The sequence below is a fragment of the Lepidochelys kempii genome, chromosome 17 (assembly GCF_965140285.1).
Source record: "Lepidochelys kempii isolate rLepKem1 chromosome 17, rLepKem1.hap1, whole genome shotgun sequence".
NCBI classification, from domain to species: Eukaryota; Metazoa; Chordata; order Testudines; family Cheloniidae; genus Lepidochelys; species Lepidochelys kempii.
Window position 1 is genome coordinate 7324684 of NC_136396.1, and position 12796 is coordinate 7337479.

At 41.2% G+C, this 12796-nt stretch overlaps 1 long non-coding RNA gene across 1 annotated transcript in view; it reads left to right on the forward strand.

The window, feature by feature from the left end:
* The first annotated feature begins 5520 nt into the window (after window positions 1–5520).
* Window positions 5521–12796, forward strand: part of LOC140899873 (uncharacterized) — a 186694-nt gene continuing 179418 nt past the window's right edge. The window contains exon 1 of the long non-coding RNA XR_012155489.1: window positions 5521–5685. This is a non-coding gene — a long non-coding RNA (uncharacterized LOC140899873). The remainder of the gene's footprint in view (window positions 5686–12796) is intronic.

The following is a 12796-nucleotide window of genomic DNA, read 5'->3' on the forward strand; positions in this document are numbered from 1 at the left end:
GGCAACTAAAATCCTCTTCAGCTGAGTTACTCTGGCATTACACGTGAGATCAGAATTGGGTCAATAGCCTTTGATATTATAGGAGTAAAACTGATTCTGATCACATTTAGGCTGGTTTTACACTGTGAGGTAACTACATTAACTTCAGTGGAGTTACTCCAGTTTTACACCTGAAAAATTAGAAATAAGAACATAAGAATGGCCATACTGCTTCAGACCAAAGGTCCGTTAAGCCCAGTATCCTGTCCTCTGACAGTGGCCAATGGTAGGTGCCCCAGAGGGAATGAACAAACAGGTTATCCTCAAGTGATCCATGCCCTGTCACCCAATCCCAGCTCCTGGCAAACAGAGGCTAGGGACACCAAATAATCAGACCCACTGGATATTTTTGCTGAAGCATTTCTTGTTATATTTAAAACTTCTTTCAATTGAGTTAGTAGTGAGCTCTGGCTCAAAAAAAACCAACTCCCCTCTCCCCCCTCCCCCCCGCCGCCAACCTTCCTCACTTTTCAAACATACTATGAAGACACTCATGAAAAAATCAGTATGAAATGTTCATAATTTTGGGGGGGAGGGGAGGCGGGGGAGGGATTCTGTGAAGCAAGGGAGCCTGTTGTTCTTTGAAGGAAAGACACAAAGTGCTTAGACTGCTGGAAAAAAATCCATCAAGTAATTCTGTATCTATAAAATAGGTGGTAATGCAATCTGAGCTTAATTTTGATGGCACACTGTACTTCATAACAGTGACAATACCTTAAAAAATGTAATGAAAGGGCCTGATTTATTACTGAAGTAATCCATTTAGCAGTCCAATAAATAAAGGGAGAAAATACAACCAATGTTTTAGGAGGGGGGAAAAAAAGGGCAGAAAAATTGCAATGCCTGGCAATTTTCTGTAAATGCATCTAGAGATTGTGGCTAAAGATTTTTTTTTTTTTTTTTTTTTTTTTAAAGACTAATAGAAATTCAAAGTTAGATTTGAGATTTAGGCTTAATGTCTTCCAAACACCTCATGTACCTTTTAAATACCTGGCCCATGATTTAAATAATGTAAATCGTGTTTTTATTTGTGGGGAGGGGAGAATCCTAATGGGGTGCCTTACAAATATTTGATTTTGAATATGCTCCTGTCGCCATTATTAATCGCAAAGCAAACATATTTTTCCCTCATGCCAAATTTGTTTTAATAATATGGCGTTACTTCTGCAAATGTCAGCTCCAGACTCTCTCTCTCTCTCTCTCTCTCTCTTTCCATTTCAGTGGCACTGGACCATAAGTGAAGATTGGCACTTTTTATACTCCCTCTAGGTTACTTCTATTAATCTATTTAATATGCTACAGAACGCTGTGGTGGGAATTGGCAGTAAAGGTAATAAAATCCCAGCATGGCAGAGCTGTTTGTATTCAGGTATACAGCCCTGACAGCGCTCACTCTGGAGTACAGTAGCTTCTTATTTTCCCCCTGTTCCAGTTTAGATTTCTTGCTACTAGCTCTTTCCCTTAATGCAGACTTCTTCACACTGGATTTAGTGGCTTTTCTTTCAGATGCTGATCAGGTAAAATTTACATGGAATGTGGTCTGCATTCTGAGAAGGCCTTATATAGAAGCATCGTAGAATATCAGGGTTGGAAGAGACCTCAGGAGGTCATCTAGTCCAACCCCCTGCTCAAAGCAGGACCAATCCCCAACTAAATCATCCCAGCCAGGGCTTTGTCAAGCGGGCCTTGAAAACCTCTAAGGATGGAGATTCCACCACCTCCCTAGGTAACCCATTCCAGTGCTTCACCACCCTCCTAGGGAAATAGTTTTTCCTAATATCCAACCTAGACCTCCCCCACTGCAACTTGAGACCACTGCTCCTTGCCCTGTTGAGATGGATTGATTTGTTGGCATTGTCATGATGAAAGCAACGTATTCTGCTCCCACAGAGGAGTTGCTCCTGATTTAAACTGGCCTGGGGGAACACGAATCAGGCCATAAGTGTTTTAATGGGGAACGAGTGAGCTAGTTCTACCCACAATGATTTGCCCAATCTTGCTTTGTTGTGCCTTTCGTTGCTAGTGAGGTCATTGGCTGATTGTTGTATTTGGTTACACTGATACTTCTTCCAATGCAGGTGATGTGCTATAATAAAAACCCCTTCCATTGCCAGGGATATTACAGAGAATGGTAATCACAGCTTTGACTTTGGTACCTTTCATGTACAGGATGTTTAATGTGACTTACAGGATTGAGCTCTTGGCTGGGAGCCAGGTCGAACCTGGTTCTACTGCTGACCATCTTGGTGTCTTTGGGCACTTTTCATCGCTACTGCATGGTTTCCTTCTGCCTCTGCTCTGCTGCCCACTTTCCCAGCTCACTTGTGGAGTCATGGTTCCAGGGGCTTCCCCTTCTCCCTGCATGTGGAGCTGTGATCTGACCCCTACTGTGTGTGGTTGAAAGAGAATAGTCCTGGTATTGTTCTATGTGTTTAGCAGGTCGAAGGGGTAATAGTGAGCCAAATGCCTCATAACAGCCTGAGGATCTGGCACAGAATCTTCAAAATGACCATGCAGAGTGATGCACTGAGAAGTCCGGGCTACACTCAGCACAAGCTTATGAAGCAGCTTTAAAAGTCATAAAAGCATCTGAAATTGATTAGCGATGCCCATTGGAAATGATAGGACTAACGCCTGGAAGCAGGCACTTCTAGTCTTTTGTCCTTGCTTCAGACAGTGCGCTTGGACAATTCTCGGCACTCTGTCTTTGAGCCCAGACGAGGGGGTGTTCTGTTGTGTCTCCAGTGCAGGGCCATGAGGAATCTGAACCTGTGGCTCAATAACATTATTTTCCTTCTAGCAGTTCTTCTGCAGGTCAGGCCTGAGATTCCTTTGGCGGAACTTTAAGGAGAGTGAAACCCTGACGAGCACCTATCTGTGCTTGGCTCAGCATTAGCGTTAGCCAGTGCTACCCGCCCTCGTTTTCACGAACATTAAAATTAATGGAAGAAAAAGAGAAAACAAAGGAGTAAACTGCTGCCCATTAAACCCTTTTTTTGTTTCATGATTCACATGTAAAAAAACAACCGTGGAGAATCCTCATTAAGGGCTCCCCCCCCTTCAAAGCTTTGGCCAAAGGAATGAATATTTGACTCCACATACCTCTATTTCTTGCTCGGCTCTAATTGCCTTGTTTGTTTTGTAATAAGTGATTCCTGCCTGTCTTGTGCTGGATTGTTTTTTTCACACCATTCAATGAAGTTCTGCTGTATTGATCCCTGTTTTTCCAATTTGAAGCCTGAAAAGTGATGAAGACATTTTCTTGTTTTCTCGTGTACTTTTCCCTCAGTTCATTTAGGTGACCTGTCTTTAGTTCCTCACTCTGTTTGCTGTAATTGCTTCTTCAGAGTAATGTTACACAGTAGCCGCAGTACTGCAGACGGAGTACTTTTTTATGGAAGAATGAGGGAAGGCAAGGTTGAAGTCATCAGCTAATATTAACTGTGGAAGCTTTGCCACAAATGACATCTCAATAGCAATGTCTCAATGTCTCTTGCTGTACAGTTACAGAAGCAAAATAGTACAATGGACTATTATGGACATAGGCAGCAAGGACCATGGTGCCTCTAGATCTCATGTCAATGCATTCATGAGGTTTTTTTTTGTTTTTTTTTATAGGCCGCTGAGAAATTGAGAATACCTTTGATTATTTTTTTCTTTTGGCATAAAAATGCCACTTAACCTTTTTCTAATAAAACAAGTTTTGTTTAATTTTTTTCATAATTAAAACATATAGGGTCAGATTTTCAGAAGAGTTCAGTTCTCACATAGGCCCCAAAATAAGTGGCCGTTGGTCTTGCGATGATAGTTGCTGGGTGCTTTGGAAAATGTGACCCTGGTTTAAGCACCTTAAATGCGAGCTCAGCTTTTTTCAAAAGCTGGTTCTTTTGAAATTGTGTTCGGTAAGGGCCAGATTCACCAGTATGTTCCAGTGAATTACTGCCCCACAAGCTTTGAGCAACGTTGTTTAGCTGGAGGCATCCCAGCAAGTGCCATATTTTAGGGAAAGCATTTCTGAGAATTAACTAAAAGGCCAGGTCTGAACCTATAGTGCCTACTCAGGCAAGGCTCGCAGTTTCAGTGCGGTCTGGTCATGCAGTCTTTACTCAGGCAAAACTATTGAAGTCAGTTTTGCTTGAGTAGCAAATGCAGGGCAGGGACCAAGATGCAGTGTCGTTTCCCAGACCCTAGTAACAGCTATTTTGGACAGGAACACTCTGAACACCTTATAGCTATTTTAAAAATAGAGTTGGTCAAAAATTTTCTGTTGAAATACTTTTTGATAAAAAGCCTTTGTTTTAAAGCTTTTACAAAAAATATTCAAGTTTTTCAATTAAATGAACATTTTTCCTTTTTCAGTTTTTTTGGTTTTATCTCCTCTTTTGCCTTTTTACTTTTTTTCTTTCTCCCTTTCTCCTTTCAGGGGCAATATGGCAAAAGGAAGAAAAGGAGGAAAACCTGCAAAACAAAACAAGAACTGTAAAATTTTCATTAATTTTTAAAAAAGACTGATAAGCCCTTTTCGAAACATTCGGAATGAAAACAGTTTTGGGATTTTTTTTCAAAAAGTTATCTGTGTTTTTGAATCAGGTCTGTTTAAAGAGCAGAAAATAATAGAAGTTTTTTAAAAATGCCATATGAGGATCAACTGAAAATGATTGCTTCCTGTTTATGTCATCATAGTCAGTCATTCTCTGATCTCACCACTTTGGCCCCGATTTCTCTACCAGCAAAGTGAGAAGGCTGAGTCAAAGTCTTGCATTGTAGAACTGCTCTCCGCAGGCTCCTTAGTGCAGCTGTACTGGCCAGTGCTGTCAGTAGGCAGCCAAGTCTCCACTCTCTCCTCTTTCATCCTTGCCCACTCCTGCAGACATGAGGAGGGGGCAATAGCTGTTGTGAGGAGGCTGCTCTGTCATCCCAAGGAGCTGCTTGATGTAGGGATGCCTGTCACATAGAAGATGTCAGTTTGAAACTGATACTAAGGGTCACATTTTCAAAAGCTTCTAAGTGACTTAGCCTAAGGACCGGAGTTTTAAAGCTATTTAAGCTCCCAAAGATAAAAATAGGCACCTAGGGGGATACTCAAAAACATTAGGAGCTAGATGCTCAGATGTTTTTGAAAATCCCATTAGGCACCTATCTGTATCTTTAGGTACTTAAACACCTTTAAAAATCTGGCTCGTGAGTGCCTAAATCTCTTTTGAAAATGGGATTTAGGCTCCTAAATCACGTTCACACTTTTGTAAATGTTATCCTTAGTCTGTTCTGACATTCTCTCTCCCTAGAATTCCCATGATGTATGAGTATCTCTCATTTTAAGAAGCCTTGCTATTGCTCGGAAATTTTTTTTTAATGGGAGGCTTTGGGGGTATTATTGTGAACCTATTGTGCTGATGCGTTATTAGAACGTAGCAAATGAAAAAAGGAATTTTGTTTCCCCTCTTTGCATAGGTTCTTAAGGATGATGCAAAGATGAGCCGCATTCTGTCCTTGAGTGTGTATGTTCATCTCCTGCATAAGTTGCTGGGAGATGTGTGCTTGTAACTGCAGTTGACAAAAAAAAACAACCCTACCAAACTGTAGCTTATCTGGTGAAAGTGGCTGTGTATTCTGTGGATGGCCTAAAAGTGTTACAGGTACTTACAGGTAAGTCAACTAGCATCATCAGTTTGTTCCCCTACAACCCCAAAATTTGAGTATCAGGAACAAGTTGTTGGAGCTTAGACTCCAACTGTACAAAGACTTCCATAAGTGCTTTACATCAATTGGATTGCTCATGTACGTAAAGTTAAGCATGCACAGAAGTCTTTGCAGAACCAGGCTGTAGAGGGTGTACTCTAAAGAAGTTAGAGAGCAGAGTTTATTTATTATTATTATTATTATTATTATTTTTATTTTATTTTATTTTATTTTATTGTTTGTTTGTATTATGATAGTGCCTATAGCCTCAGTCAGGATAAGAGGTCATTGCTAGCCATTGGACAAACATAATAAAAACCAGTCCATGCCCTTAAAGAGCTTACATTCTAAATAAACAAGACAGACAAACGGTCAGATGAAAGGCATGCAACATACAAGTAGATAGTTTGTGTCAATGTATTATTACAAAAATATCAGGAAACTGCGACTTGTAGTCAGAGAACGTGATGCAGATCCTGGAAATAATCTCACCTTTTCTTTCCTCTAGATTTGTATGGAATGGTTAATTTCTAAAAGGGCAACTACATTACCTCTAATAAATAACAGAAGATTCATGTACGAGATGGTTTTAGGAAGATTTGTTTCTTCCCTCCAAATGTAAAATCTTGGAAGAAGGGTGAAAATTGGGAAGGGGTAATTTACCGAGATGGGTCAGCTGCTCCGAGTCTAAATGATAAGGGGAGGTTTTATTTATTTTTTTATTGTGAGCTACCTTATGACAATTGATGATAAAAGAGCTGAGCCTTTCAAAAACCCATTTTAATAAAACACCGTATGACCTCATAGATATGCATAGGATTTAGAAATAGCATGGATTTTAATGAAGGTACTTGAAAGGTATGGTGCCATATTGCAATTTTATGGAAGATCTTAGATTAATGAAATTAAACGTGAACTGCATTGTTTAGATGATGAACTTAAGGTCATATCTGCAGCATTTGAAAGAGAAACCTTGAGTGGAGGGTGTAGAACCATTGATTTAGACCCTGGTAGACAGCTGAATAGCAAGCATTGAAGCATGAAGGTAAATTCCCATATTTCATTGTTAGAAGGTTAGCTGGTGGCTGCCAGCTTTTCAGTGATAATCACGAACCAATTCTACCCTGTTTCAAAAAAGATTTTGCCTTTGTGTGCTAAGACACTTTTAAAAACCATTACAGTTCAAAGCAGGGGTGCACTATTTAAAGAAAAGCTATTTCTGCAAAATATAAGGTGTCAATAAGTTGATGCTGTCCTTGGATAGTGATGCTATTAAGTTCATTAGTATCATAATCTATATAAAATGCTTATAAGGAGAATTTTAGTCTATTTGCTGTATACCCTAGAGACACCTGGTACTGCAGTTCATAACTACATGTCATCAGTAATTAGCTCCTTTGCTACCTTAAGATTTTTCATTATACGGTGGCCCTTTCTGGTTTAAGTACTGTTTTTTCTCCAGACTTGAAAAAAAGGAATATTTAAAAAAGAAAATTAAATACACTGTTGAACTAATGGACATAAAACTTGTGCACAACAGGAAAATCATTAGGAACAAAATATTCAGGCTTGAAGGAGAAGTGATACTTGGATGATGCTGCCAGTTACCATCTGAGAACCAAAATATTGTGATTGAGACAATGTATGGGGCGGGGGGAGAGGAGGTGGTGGAAAGGATACAGAGTGGCAGTTTGCTATTAAAAAGAAATTGACAAGGATGCCAGGATCAGGTTAGGCCTAACTCTGTATTTCTTGGACCAAAATTCTCAGCTGGTGTAGATTGGTGTAGCTACATTGACTTCAACAGAAGATCTAGCACCTTATATCTGTTGGCAAACTCCATTAAAATCTTTCTCCCCTCTCTTAACTTATTTGTTATCTGTATCACACTATTGCCCCCATTGTGTTAGGTATTCTTCAAACACAGAGTAAGACACGCCTACTACTTCTTTGTTTTTCTATCTATCCTACATAATGTTCTGCACTCCTTAAAAAATAAATGCCTGTAGTCATTACCAAACCGTGCAACACTGAACAAGTATGGAAGAATAGACCTTGCCTAGACTAGGATTTAAGGTGTGATGTTAACTCAGGTTAGTTACTGTGTACTAAGTAACATGTTTAAAAGTCTAGCACAGATAAATCTAATACTGCCTTTAACGAGTGCTAAACTGATTGAATTAAAGCATTAATGGGGGTGGAGGAGAGGTTTGCATGCCATAGTGATAGCATTGAGATGAGAACCTGTCCCACTTGATCCAGCGAGCTGTAATTTAATTTGAGGTATATTAATAACTAGTGCGATTGTTTAAATCTTGGAGGGGCCTATCTGATTGTGGGGATGAGAAAGAGACTGTAGCTGGGTACGGAAGGAATAGAACAGTACATCCTCAAAGAGGAAAGGATACTTTTAGGCTCATTTACATGCCCCCTGGCATGAATTTATGGCAAACTGTACAAAACTCTCTCATAGCATGAAAACTGTCTGAAAGTTGCCAATAAGGAATTATAGAAGAAATGCTGCTAGAGAATGGTGGTAAATGAGTTATGATTTGTGTTCCTTTCATTAAAAAATTCCTTGTGCTCTCCCTGTGTACACTAAACGGATTGCACATGATTCATTTGTGTGTGCGTATAGTGGTGGGGGAGATGGACAGAGGGATTAAAGTCTTAGTGATTTCATTGCCAAGGAGGGGATTTAGGCACACCATATCTATTAAAATTAATGAGAGTTGTGTGGCTAAAGCCCCTGGTCAGCTTTGAAAATCTTGACTCTAGAACTTCTCTTGTCGTCGTTTACAAGTGGCTCCCTTGTTGCTTATCTCCTCTCTGGGCACCACCGCATGTATCTGAGGGTAGGTCGACACTTATTTTGGTGCGCAGAGAGCAAGTCACTGCCCACCCAGCTAGCACAGGCATGTGGAAGCACAGTTTAAGTGAGCAGAGCGCCCTACACGTCTGAACCCAGTGGGTATGTGTACCAGAGCCGATGCTAGCTCATTGGCTGCCCTAAGCAGGAATATTTACAACTCATGCTGATAATTAAAAGGGGACTCCCTTGAGCTGCTCCAAGCCCTAGTCAATTGCTTATGCCTAGTGCCAGCTCTGATGTGCCCTACATGGCTCTCTACACACCCAAGCAGTGTAGAGTCCAGTTGCTGGAGTCTCCCTGCTTCAGTGAAAGGCTCTGGCAGGGATGGGGGCCGGGAGAGGCAGTGGGGGAAGGCTCCAGAAGCTCCTCACTGTTGGAACCTTTCCCCACGGCCCCCTCCCCGCTGAAGGCTTTCACTAGCTACACACCACAGTGTGGATGCAGTCTGGCTTTCACAGTGGCGTGTAGCCACCTGTAGCCTACACACCAACACCAGTGTAGACAGGGTCTGAGTGCGGCTGGAATAATAAACACAGTTAGTAGAGGATCACATGATGATCCAGAAATGGCTCGAGTCTGTATATTGCTTAATGTTCTGACTAAGGGGAGCTCCTTCAGTAAAGTTCTATCTGTAGGACAGTGCAGAATTTCAAAGTTGTGTCTTGCATTTATTAAAGATTGGTGGAAATGCAGTTCTCTCTTGTTTAGGGCCTGTTTCTGATGTTACTCACAACAGTTTTACACTGGTGACCTCCACTGGGACTAGTTCTCCATGCTCTCTACCATATATAATCATTCACACCTGTGCAAAATGGATGCAAAATGTTAGTGTTCTGCTTTAGCCACTTGTTACACATACCTTGTGCTCTCTTTGCACAGGTGTAAATGCCTACACAAGGTACAGGACAGTGAGGAACAGGCCCCATTGACTTTAATGAAGTTATTCCTGATTCACACCAGTGTAAGGGAGAGCAGAATCGTGCTTTAAGGGGCTTGGTTTCCATTGGACTCAGTGGGAGGAATTCAGATCAGTAGGAGCTGGATCAAGGCCTAATTGAATTCTGCCACAGTGCAAAACCATTCCCAAAATAGAGGCAATCTGCAGAGTGCGGAAGGATTAGGGACCCATTGCTGTTTGAGAGCATTCACTGAAACAATGGACGATACTGTCTGTCTGCTGCGTCCTTCCCTAGGACTCTGTTTACATGGGCGTCTGTGTATGGTTCCTCCAGGGGTTTAGCAGGGAATCTGAACTATGTCCCCTTTTCAGTCTGGTGGCTTCCTGGCATGCATATGAGTGTGACCATCAGACAGAATGCCACTCTTCATATCTGAGAAGATAGCCCCTCTATGTCTGTTAAATACCAGCTAATTATGTGAAGCCGATTTGCTGAGGTTTAACAGATTCATAACTTTCCACCTACTTGTAAATCCTTCAACAAATATTTTTTCCTTTAAAATAAAAATGGTATTGGCTACTATACAAATGCTGACCCATTAAATCTCACTAGGAAACTTTAGTCATGTTAAATATCAATTGATTATAAAACCCATATTAATTGATGTTTAACAGCTGTGCTAATGGAGAGGAGCTCATTACATAGCTGTTAACCCTCAACACATATATTTGAAATAATCAATTAGTATTTATTTAACATACAATAACTTTTCTATTAAACCTAAATTAAATACCGGTTTATGGATACCATGCAGAAAAAGCTGCTCTTTGTGAGCCTGATACCAGGTTATCCCCAATCCCCTAAGGGCAGTCTTAACACATTAAGTGAAAAGTCAAAGGGCAAAAGGATTGTATTTCCATCATCCTGAAGTTAATGGGACTTGTGGGCACTCAGCACCTTCAAAGGGGCTCAGAATCTGTTGGGATTGGGTCCATGTTGAATTGTACAGCATAGTGTCAGACAGATGAAGATTTGCTTAAGTATCTGCTAAATGAAATGGTATCTAAGATACACACAGTTCATCTTGGTACTCTCTGCAGGAGTACATGGCATGATGTCAGGACTGGCTGGAACCTACTACCAGACAAAGGAGGGATCAAAGGGACAGGCATAGAAAAAGGGAAAGTCGGGGGGTCCTTCTGTAGTGAGAAGAAAAGGATTGTATTTCTCACCCCTCAGCCATAGAGCTTTCACAGAAAAGAGACAAAGAGGGGGGATAAAGCAGGATGGTTTATTCCATCCTTGTCCTGTCTGCTGGGATGGCCATTGTACCAACCCTCATCTTGTGCCACTGAACCCTAGATCTCCAGGATAGGCCTCTACCACCATGTGACACCATCGGGGGTGCACATTGTGTTATGGATACCTGCCAATTGAAAAATGATTCAAGACCTCTCAACCTACTATGTACAGGTGATGAAACATTAATAACTCTTGGTCGCTACTATCGTGGGTGGGATTTGAAAGGGCAATCTACAGGCGAAAGGCTCTGTATGCTATCACAAATCCTTCAAGCCATCTACTAACATGATGATACTTAATTCAACTACATTTACAGACAACGTGGTAAAGTGACTGTAGGATGTGAGCAAAGACCTGAGAAATGCTGGATGGATTAAAGATTGCACCAAGGATAAGCCTCATTTGTCCTCCTAAACCTGGCCAATGTAGAATGTACTCTAAGTTATAGCTTGTAAAAATGAAGCTTTAACACTGCACTACGTTTTATGAGCTGAATCTTCAATTAAGCCCTGTTTTCAATGATTGGAATTGTGGTTTTAAAACAATTAAATGGAAAGCGAGTCAACTTTCTCCAGGATAAACATGTCGCCAAAAGAGCAGAGGGATGTTTTCAGACCAATATGTAGTTGTTAAATTTTCATTGAACTGGATCAGATTGAGCACTGCAAAAAAGAAAAAAAGGAGACTCTCTGGCATCAGATCTTCAGGCGGTCAACCAGGTCTCATCGCTCCCACGTAACCTTCAATCTTGCACTTTACTCCATGTAATCAGACCTCCACTGAAATCATTGGAGCTCCATGTGGGTGCTGGATCAGGACCCTAAAGAAGAAGGAAAGGGCATAAAGGTGAAAGGAAAACATGATCAGATACTTAGGGGTGAATGCTCTGGTTTCAGTAATACTGTGATGGGTGCTATGGAGCAGGGGTGTCTGCTTGGGGGTTGTTACGAACTTGTCCTTTTTAGATTATTAAAGAAGAGAGCGATCATGGCGCAATCCTGTCTGGGTGGGAGATGAATCCCACTGGGTTGTGTTTCCTAGCATGGAAAAGTTTGAGATTCACTGCTATAGAGCCATCTAAGTGAGACAGGTGGATAAATGAAGGCAGAGTAATGGAGCTATGTATATACAGTAGAAAAAGCATAAAAATAGGAGAAAAGTAGTTTCAGATTTAAAAGGAGAATGAAATGAAGAGAGAAAAGAGCTGAAGAAAAGACAATATAGAAAGCAAAGAGGAAGGATAAGAAGACAGTGAAATGCAGCTAACTGGATAGCTAAAATTGGAACAGCAAAACTAACAAGCTCAGAATGGAGGGCCTGATTCTCGGCTGCTTTACACCTCAGTTGGTGTAAATCAGAGCTGTTCCATTGACTTCAAATGAGCTGCGTCAATTTGCATCAGCTGAGGATCTAGCCGTTAGCAACCCTGGTAGCATGGGGACTGATCCAAATCCCTTTGAAGTCAATGGGAATCTTGACATCAGTGGACTTTGGATCAGGCCCATTGTGCATAGTAACAACAATGCAGATTATCCCCCATGTGGGAAAACCTCCTGGAGGGTACAGGCGACTGTTTCCCCCCATGGAGTTCCCTCTGGATCATCCTTAGGGAGCATGGCATTTTATGCCCCTCCCCATGAAAGAAAACACAAGGGGTTTAGAGCCCCAAACCTACAGATCCTCCCAGAGGTAGAGGGGACATTTGGGCCTCGAATGGCTGCTCTGGATTTACATGTTTGCAATGGGGGGTATGATATCACTGGAATAACAGAGGTATGGCTGAACCAGGCAAATAACTGGGGATTTTAAACATCAGCAGGCAGAGTTTACTGAAGGGATAAGCAAAATAAAACAGGAGAACGGCAATGCTATTTGTTGAAAGTTATTATTAAGTCTGATGGAAAAATTGGTCTAACCATTTTGGCTCACCTGAGAGACATCAGTGGTGTTTTATGTGGAAAATATTAATTGTGAGGCAGGGTGAGTGTTCTTTGCACTTGGTTTC